Raw genomic sequence first — 10,611 nt, forward strand, 5'->3', positions numbered from 1 at the left:
CGTGCGAATTCGCGGGGATTAAATCTGGAAATTTCCCATACCCCAAAATGCCGCGTTAAGGCTAGGACCCAATTGCAAACATACACGAACTACAAAGCCAAATTAAAAAATGGAACAAAATAAGCGAGGCACAAATTGAATGCTCACGCAAAAGGGGAAGGACCCAAATGAAAATATCCCCTTTTACGCTTAAACACACGGGTCTTGGAGCCATCTGGTTGAATCGGGTCGGGCATGGGTTAGGCTCATACGGCACCATTTTGGAGCCACTGGAATAGGCCCTAAACGGTGCCGTTTTATGATCTAGGTTAAGAAACCCTAAAACCTCATTTGGCCACTTAAAATATGTCAAAAAAACAACAGCCCATTTTTCCATTCATTCGGCCGAAACAAAAAAAGCAGCCTCAGCCTCTCTGTTTCATCTTCCTCAGCCGATTCAGATGGTTCTCCTCCAAAAAACGACAGCCCGTCGCTAGGAATGGCCAGCCTCGAATTTTCCTCTTCTAACTCCGATTTTAACGAAGCAAAAGGGAATCGACGGCCTAATCGCAAGGTATGACTTCTTTTCTTTTTCTTATATTTGTGTTATGCTATAGTATATACAAAATATAAAAAAGGAACAGATTCAAAGAAAGAAGAGTAAGAGTATTCATAAATCACCTTTTTTCCTTCAATTTGATTTTGATTACTGTTTTGTATTTCAGTGTCTGTGTAGTACAAATTTTTGTGTTGCCAAAAGGGGAAAAAAAAACCCCTTGCTTTCGATCTCTTAGGCTTTTATATAGCCAATTTTTTACAACATTCCTTGTTTTCTTCACTGTTTTCGCATTTAATCCTTATCTATTCTCTGCAGGAGTAGTTGGCGGTGGAGCAGCTGGCCACCAGTGGTGGTGACAGAGTCTCGGGGCTTGGTTCAGCGCTGAATAGGCATTAGGGGTTAGGTTTTTTTGTTTTCTGAAAATGTTAGGATTGGGCTTGTAATTGGGTAATGGGCTAGGTCTAGTTTTAGATTGGGCTTAGGGGTTATAGAATGGGCCGAGCAAATTGGGCTTGTAACAGCTGCCCCTTATTGCTCGTTGTCATGTAATGAGAACAGAGTAAAGACTTTTAAGAAAGACCAATTTTGCCCGGTCCCGCCAAGCCTTGACTTTCTGGTGCCTCTCCACTTTTCAAGTAGCCTACTGTATCTTGTCGTTTTGCTCTGCTCTGTCGCTCCCCTGTAACTTCAAGAAGATAGGGTTTGTTTTGATCTGCTCTACTACAACTTCAGAGAGATGAGATCTGTGATTTATAGCTTCAATCTGTTCTAATGCAACTTCAGGGAGATAAGATTTGCCATCTTTAGTCTGCTCCACTGCGACTTCAGGGAAATAAGGTTTGTGTTGATCTACTCTATTGTATCTTCAGAGATATGAGATCTGTGGTTTATAGCTTCAATCTGTTCCACTGCAACTTCAGGGAAATAAGATTTGCTATCTTTAATCTACTCCACTACAACTTCAGGGAGATAAGACTTGTGTTGATCTGCTCTACTGCATCTTCAGAGAGATAAAATCTGTGGTTTATAGCTTCAATCTGTTCCACTGTAACTTCAGGGAAGTAAGATTTGCTATCTTTAGTCTGCTTCACTACAACTTCAGGGAGATATGACCTGTGTTGATCTACTCTACTGCAACTTCAGAGAGATGAGATCTGTGGTTTATAGCTTCAATCTGTTCCACTACAACTTCAGGGAAATAAGATTTGTTACCTTTAGTCTGCTCCACTGCAACTTCAATGAGATAAGACTTGTGTTGACCTACTCTACTACAACTTCAGAGAGATGAGATCTGTGGTTTATAGATTCAATCTGTTCCACTGCAACTTCAGGGAAATAAGATTTGCTATCTTTAGTCTGCTCCACTGCAACTTCAGGGAGATAAGACTTGTGTTGATCTACTCTACTGCAACTTCAGAGAGATGAGATTTGTGGTTTATAGCTTCAATCTGTTCCACTGCAACTTCAGGGAAATAAGATTTGCGACCTTTAGTCTGCTCCACTGCAACTTCAGAGAGATAAGACTTGTGTTGATCTACTCTACTGCAACATCATAGAGATGAGATCTGTGGTTTATAGCTTCAATCTGTTCCACTGCAACTTCAAGGAAATAAGATTTTCTATCTTTAGTCTGCTCCACTGCAACTTCAGGGAGATAAGACTTGTGTTGATCTACTCTACTGCAACTTCAGAGAGATGAGATCTGTGGTTTATAGCTTCAATCTGTTCCACTGTAACTTCAGGAAAATAAGATTTGCTATCTTTAGTCTGCTCCACTGCAACTTCAGTGAGATAAGACTTGTGTTGATCTACTTTACTGCAACTTCAGAGAGATGAGATCTGTGGTTTATAACTTCAATTTGTTCCACTGCAACTTCAGGGAAATAAGATTTGCTATCTTTAGTCTGCTCCATTGTAACTTCAGAGAGATAAGACTTGTGTTGATCTACTCCACTGAAACTTCAAGGAGATGAGATTTGTGGTTTATAGCTTCAATCTGTTCCACTGCAACTTCAGGGAAATAAGATTTGCTATCTTTAGTCTGCTCCACTGCAACTTCAGTGAGATAAGACTTGTGTTAATCTACTCTACTGAAACTTCAAAGAGATCTGTTGGTGTCTTCGAGCCGCTCCAACGCCATTTCAGGGAAAAGTGATTGGTAATTTAGCCTGTTACCTTACTGCTTAGGGGGTTAAGGCTCACCATCTTCGATCTGTTCCACTACTGCTTAGGGAGATAAGATCTGTAATTTTCAGACATTGCTACACCATCCTCTAGGGGTATGATCTGTAGAATCTGCTTCAAATACATATGCTTATGCCAAATAATTAGGATGCTATGATCGAAATGAATTAGAATGCCCCTAACTAGGTATGTCATGAATTATCTATAAATGCATAAGTACGGTATGTTATGAGAATGATCCCTTTTTAATGTTTGGGTTACTAATGCTTTTTGTTCATCAAGGTTCTGTCGCTAGAACTGTATCCTGTCTTCTTGTTAATCTTAGATTTTGGACGAAAAATTGGAAGTGGTAGTCCTAGTTTAACTTTACTTTCTCAAATATTTCTGATCCTTGGGTTTGGTTAGTTCTAAATAATAGTCTTGTTTCAGGTTCCTGTATTATTTAGAAACTTTCATAGTAATATGCAGAACTCCTTTTGCAAAAGTGTCATTAGTCTATTAGTCGTTATTTCAATGCAAAAATGCTTGAGAATAATCGTAACAATGGATAGAACTGAAATTTATTAGAAACAAAATTTGGACAAGAATAGATTAATCACAAAACATAAACATTGCTGGAAGACAAAATAAACAAAAGGAAGATAGGTGCCCCAAATATTGCAGCATGAACTTCCCTGTATGAACTTCTTGAAGACTCCTTTTTTTAAGCCTAATATGTGTTTAGGGGATCTAGAGTACTCTTGTTGATGTCCCAAGATGTAACATCTCTCCTCCTTGCTAATTCAGGTATTACAAGAATACCGCAGGCCTAACCTCTGATCCAAGTTTGAATCGCCCTTTTACGGGTTTTCAATTCAAAATCCTTTTGGTCTCAAGGTGCCCTTTGTGAGTTTTCACCTTGGCATCTCCCTTTTTTTTTTAGGCGAAGTATTTCTTGACTGAATCTGAATTCATAGGATTGGGTAAAGTCTTGCCATCCATTTCGGTTAATATCAATGCTCCTCCAGAAAAGGCTTTCTTCACCACATAAGGTCCTTCCCAATTTGGCATCCATTTTCCTCTGAAGTCCTTTTGTATAGGCAAAATCTTTTTTCTCCTTCGTGGAATTCTCTAGGACGAACCTTTTTGTTGTAGGCTCGCATCATCCGTTTTTGGTACATTTGACCACGACGGATTGCCTTTAGCCTCTTTTCTTCGATCAAATTCAACTGATCATATCGGGACTGGATCCACTCTGCCTCATCCAGCTTTACTTCTGCCAAAACTCTGAGGGAAGGAATCTCAACCTCGATGGGTTAAACCGCCTCCATTCCATAGACCAATGAGAAAGGAGTTACCCCAGTAGAGGTCCTGATGGATGTTCGATAAGCATAGAGGGCGAACGATAGTTTCTCATGCCAATCTTTGTAAGTTTTAGTCATGTTTCCTACAATATTCTTGATGTTCTTATTGGCTGCTTCAACTGCACCATTCATTTTCGGGCGATACGGCGACGAGTTATGGTGTCTGATCTTGAACTGACTGCAGACCTCTACTATTGTACTGTTGTTCAAATTCAATGCATTGTCAGATATGATCTTTTCTGGCATTCCATATCGACAGATAATCTCTCTTTAGGAACTTGCTAACTGCTGATTTTGTAACATTAGCATATGAAGTGGCCTCCACCCACTTGGTGAAATAATCGATAACCACAAAGATGAATCGATGCCCATTTGAAGCTTTTGGTGAAATTGGCCCGATCACATTCATGCCCCACATCGAAAAAGGCCATGGAGAAGTCATAACATGCAGAGGTGAAGGAGGCACATTAATCTTGTCTCCATAGATTTGGCACTTATGACATCTTTTGGCATAGTTAACACAGTCTCCTTCCATGGTGGACCAATAATAACCAAATCTCATAATTTGCCTAGCCACTGTGAAGGCGTTAGCGTGTGTCCCACAGATGCCCTCATGAACTTCTTCCAATATTTTCTTGGCCTCAATAGCGTCTACACATCTTAATAGTACCTGATCCTTCCTTCTTTTGTATAGGATCTCCCCGCCCAAGACATAGTCGCCAGCCAGTCTCTTCAACGTTCTTTTGTCATTTTCAGTAGCTTGGTCGGGGTACTCACGATTCTTCACATACCGTAGGATATCGTGATACCAAGGGTTATCATCATTTTCTGCTTCTTCTTCGAGGTTGTAACAATAAGCTGGAGTCTCGTAAATACTCATTTGGATCAGTTTCACATCTTCTTGTTTGTTCACCTTGATCATAGAGGCTAAAGTTGCCAGGGCGACGGCCATCTGATTTTCTTCTCGAGGGAGATAGAAGAAGACGATATCATCAAATTCTTTAATCAGTTCAAGGACCAGATTTCTGTAATTGATCAATTTGGGATCTTTCGTCTCCCATTCACCTTTGAGTTGATAAATCACTAACGCAGAGTCTCCATATACTTCTAGCGCTTTAATCTTGCATTCTATGGCTACACGGATGCCCATGATACACGCTTCGTATTCCGCCATATTGTTCGTGCAGTCAAAATCTAATTTACTAGTGAAGGGATAATGATCTCTGTCTGGGGATACCAAGACTACCCCAATTCTATTACCCACAGCATTTGATGCTCCGTCGAAGTTTAGAGTTTCCAAAGATGACCTTCTTGAGGGTCTTCTTCAGTGGTTGCCACATACATTAGATCTTCATTTGGGAAATCAAAGTTCAGAGGTTCATAATCTTCTAGAGCTCTACTGGCTAGAAAATCTGCTGTTGCACTCCCTTTTATAGCTTTTTGATTTACATAGATGATATCAAATTCGAAAAGCAGAATTTGCCATCGAGCCATTCTTCCATTTAAAGCAGTTGATTCCATCAAGTACTTCAGAGGATCAAATTTAGAAATCAGCCAAGTTGTGTGGTACAACATGTATTGTCTCAGCCTTTGGGTTGTCCAAATTAATGCTCAACACAACTTTTCAATTGGCGAGTATCTCATCTCACACTCAGTGAACTTCTTACTGAGATAATATATTGCTCTTTTTTTCCTTCCTGACTCATCGTGTTGGCCAAGTACACATCCCATAGAATTTTCAAATACTGTCAAATACAGTATCAATGGCCTATCTAGATTAGGTGGTGTCAACACTGGGCATTAGACAAATTTTGTTTAACCTTGTCAAAAGTCTTCTGGCACTCAGTATCCCAAACACCAGGGTTGTGTTTCTTAAGGAGGCGAAATATGAGGTCACATTTCTCGGTTAGTTGTGAAATGAACCGAGCGATGTAATTTAGTCTCCCTAGGAATCCCTGAACTTTCTTTTGAGTACGCGGCGGAGGTAACTCTTGTATAGCTTTGACTTTATCTGGGTCAATCTCGATTCCTTTTTCACTGACTACGAATCCTAGCAGTTTCCCTGACCTGGCCCCAAAGGTACATTTTGCTGGATTGAGTTTCAGCTGGAACTTCCTCAACCTCACAAATAATTTCCTCAAGACTTGCACATGCTCTTCTTCTGTACGGGATTTAGCAATCATGTCGTCAACATAGACTTCAATTTCTTTGTGCATCATATCATGGAACAGGGTTACTATGGCTCCTTGATATGTTACCCCGCTTTTATCAATCCGAAAGGCATCATCTTATAGCAAAAGTTTCCCCGCATGGTTACAAAAGTGGTTTTATTCATGTCTTCGGGATTCATCTTGATCTGATTGTACCCTGAGAAACCATCCATAAAGGAGAACAGTGAGTAACCTGTCGTATTGTCCACTAAGGTGTCAATATGAGACAACGAGAAATTATCCTTCGGGCTGGCATTATTCTGATTCCTGTAGTCTACACACATCTGTACCTTTCCATCTTTTTTAGGGACAGGGACGATATTGGCTACCCATTCCGAGTACTTAACCACTTGTAAGAAACCAGCATCGAATTGCTTCTTGACCTCCTCTTTTATTTTCAACAAAACATCTGGCCTCATCCTTCGGAGCTTCTGTTGAACTGGCTTGTATTCTTCTTTAATGGGAAGCCTGTGTACCACAATATCAGTACTTAGCCCAGGCATATCTTGATATGACCATACAAAGACATCCTTGAACTCTTAGAGTAACTCAATAAGGTCTTGCTTTGTCTCTGTGGTAATACCAGCTCCGATCTTTACTTCTTTCTTTTCTTGTTCATCTCTCAAATTCACGACTTCTACTGACTCTTTGTGAGGTAAAATCTATTTCTCTTCTTGTTCTACCATCCTTAACAAATCAGGGGGTAAGTTACAGTCTCTGTCATCTTCAAAGTCCTGAGATCTCTCTAAACACATATCTTTCTCAAAAGGAGACTCTGAGTTAGTAGCAACGTCGTTCGTATCGTTGATATCTGGAGACCTATTGTAGATGTGAAGGAAGATACAAAGAACAAAAGAACCTAAGAACAATGATGTGTATAGTGTGATTATGAATGGAAGAATAAAAGAATATTTGCACGAGATAAGACAAAAGGATGCATTTCATTGAAATAACGATTTTGAACACAAGTCTATTTCACAAAAGGACACTTATTACTCCTAGGCCTGGAGTAATAGGCGTGTTTTGGGCATTACTCTGTGTTAGTTCTAAAGACTACAGGAATCTCTTCAACAGTCCAATTATTCAGAACACTTCCCGGCTCATAAGGACGAATGCTTGACAAATCTTCAACTCCAGTTCCTTCTTCGTATATGGCATTAATGCTTAAGTTTTCCAACATTTTTTTGGTGGATCCTTTCCTTGTTGATATTCCTTCAGCGTGAATAATTCCTCCCGACACAAATGTTCTGGCTATGTGAGGAAACGTCATCGGCTCCCACTTAACCTCTTCCCCGCTTAAACGCGATCTTCTCCTTTCTTGTTTCTTCTCTTGCTCTTTTTTCTTTTATTTTGCATCTGGCTTGAATCCTAAGTCAAAGCGGTCTCGTTTGTCCATGAGCATAGGTGCTTCAACCCTCCTTTGTAGGCTTCTTCCAAGCCCTTTCCTTGGCAAAGCTCCTTTTCCAACCGTCAGTTGTAAGCCCATTCTTATAGTTTTAGAGATTCTGGGCGTCAGGATCTTATTTCCTTCGACAACAAAGGTCGCATTTACAAATTCTAATGACCGAAAAGAACATTCTATGGCTTCATCATCTGTCTCCACATACAGTGCATTACTGATAACGGATGCAATGATATCTTCTTCCGCATTTATGGTCACCAATCGACCTTCCGTTATAAATTTGACATTTTGATGTAACGATGACGGCACTGCCCCCGCTGAGTGAATCCAAGGCCTTCTCAATAAGCAATTATAAGAGGGCCTGATGTCCATTACCAAGAAATCTATCTCGTACGTGCTAGGGCCGATTAAAAGGGGTATTTTGATCCTCCCCATTACTTTCCTTTCGGTACCATCGAATGCCCTCACCACATTTTGGCATGTTTTCATATGAGAACTATCCATGGGCAACCTATTTAATGTGGATAGAGGCAGGACGTTCAGTGCCGATCTATTATCAATCAATACCCCCAGCAATGTGAATCCCTTGCAACGTGTGGTAATGTGCAGAGCCTTTGTGGACCCCATACCTCCCGGTGGTATTTCATCATCGTTAAAGAAATAAAATTATCGGCGCTGATGTTGTTGACCAGACGATCTAGTTTGTTAACAGAGATGTCATTCACGGCATAAGTCTCATTCAGCACTTTCATTAACACGTTCTGATGCGTTTTCGAGCTGAAAAGTAAGGCTAGCACCGAGATGCGAGCCGGTTACTTGCGTAGCTGTTCAACGATGCTGTACTCACTATGTTTTAAAATTTTTAAAAATTCCCTAGCTTCATTCTCGGTTATTGACTCATTGACTGGAGATTCGAACCTGATTGTCTTCTCCTTCCTTTGCTCAACCATTGGGGCCTTTTCTTTAACGATTTCATTTTTTGTACTCGCAGGATCATAACGTCTCCCACTGCGTGTATAGAAACCTACATCTTGGTTCTCCTGTGAAGTACTTCCCGGGCTTTCCCCCTTGGGATTGTCACGTTGCAGTCATTATTTCAAGGAACCTTTTTGCTATCCTTGTATGGGAAGGATATCAGTTTTTGGATTATGACTCTCGGCGCCAGTTGTACTCCTACTTCATTGTTCCTGGGTTGTAAAAATGATCACTATAGGATAATTAACTCTTTGGACCCTTTCTGTCGTTCCCTCCTCTGAAGCGTAAACCTCTTCTTCCTCTGATCCTCTGGTTTCTTCATAAAATTCCATCTCCTTATTGTCCATCAGATTTTGCACTATGGACCTAAACTTGTTGCATTCTTGGATGTCATAGCCTTCATCAGCATGAAGCTCGCAGTACCTTCTCGCTTCTCTGGGCCTTTTCCTTAGATGTCGTGTGACTAAACCCCCTTCCACCATCTTTCCCCAAACCTGTTTAAGCGGGGTTTTTACCTCTGATATATCCATCTTGATTCTTTTGCTTCCACTTTCGACTATCGCGTTTACCCCTTTATTAGCATGGTCGAGTAACGAATTTCCTACCACATTGGGACCTGGTGAGTCACCAAACTTTATCACACCCATTTCGATGAGTTTTTCCACTAACTTTTTGAACACGGTACAATTCTCAATCGAGTGCCCCGTTATCCCTGCGTGGTACTCACACTGGGCATTTGTGTAACACCCCGTACCCGAGACCGTTTCCGAGTCGAACACGAGGTGTTAACGGACTTAATTCATTAATTAAACAAATTCATACAATTCATTTTAAAATTTCCGGACAAGCTGGCTAACTGCATCACAGTCGCTTTAAAAATCATATCTCGAGTTACGAAACTCAAATCCAATTCGTAAATTTTTCCTGAAACGAGACTCATATATATATCTACTAATTTTTTTCTAGAATTTTGGTTGGGCCAATTAGTACAGTTTATTAGTTAAAGTCTCCCTGTTTCAGGGTTTAACTACTCTGACCTCTGTGTATTACGAATCAGATATCTCCCTATACAGACCTTCAATGACTATGCCGTTTGTCTCTAATAAAACTAGACTCAATAAGGAATCTGTACATATAAAGCGTGACTTCTAATTATCTTTTTAAAATTTATGGTGAATTTCCAAAGTCAGAACAGGGATCCAGAAATCGCTCTGGCCCTATTTCACAAAAATTTAAACATTTCATAAAATATAGCTCATATACCTGTTTCGCTTATTCCATATGAAAATAGACTCATCAAGCTTCGATTCCATAACTTATTCATTATTTAATTCCATTTCTACTATTTTTAGTGATTTTTCAAACTCACGTCACTGCTGCTGTCTGAATCTATTTTATGGTAAATTTTACCTATTTCATGGTTTCCATGGATTAGCTAGCAATTTGACATACATAATACCAAATATGATCATGATTAGCCATTCCAATGGCTAATCATTACCAAGCATTTCTATTTCCATACCACTCAATAACCATATCATAAGACCATACATATAAAATGATTATAATGCTATACATGCCATACTCAAAATATACAAGCCATTATGCCAAGATGGTATACGGATAGTGTGAGCGTGCCTCCGACCGCTTCCGATTTCCGAGCTGGCTTGTCAACACTACAAGGAATGAAAAGGAGGAGTAAGCATAAATGCTTAGTAAGCTCACATGCAAATAGCAAGTAACATAACCATATAAGCAAACATAAAACATCATTTGCATAATCATCACCAAGACATTCATATCACCTTTTCATTTATCATCTTACCATATTGTTGTTATATCGAGTTTTCAACCCGAGGGTTAAGTACATACCTGTTCAAAGTATCCATTTCACAACACTTACCAATACGTCCCTTTCATCTTGAGTATTCCTCCATTTGAGTAGAACTTTACCCGTTA

This window comes from Gossypium arboreum, chromosome 10, assembly GCF_025698485.1.
Source record: "Gossypium arboreum isolate Shixiya-1 chromosome 10, ASM2569848v2, whole genome shotgun sequence".
Classification (NCBI taxonomy): Eukaryota; Viridiplantae; Streptophyta; class Magnoliopsida; order Malvales; family Malvaceae; genus Gossypium; species Gossypium arboreum.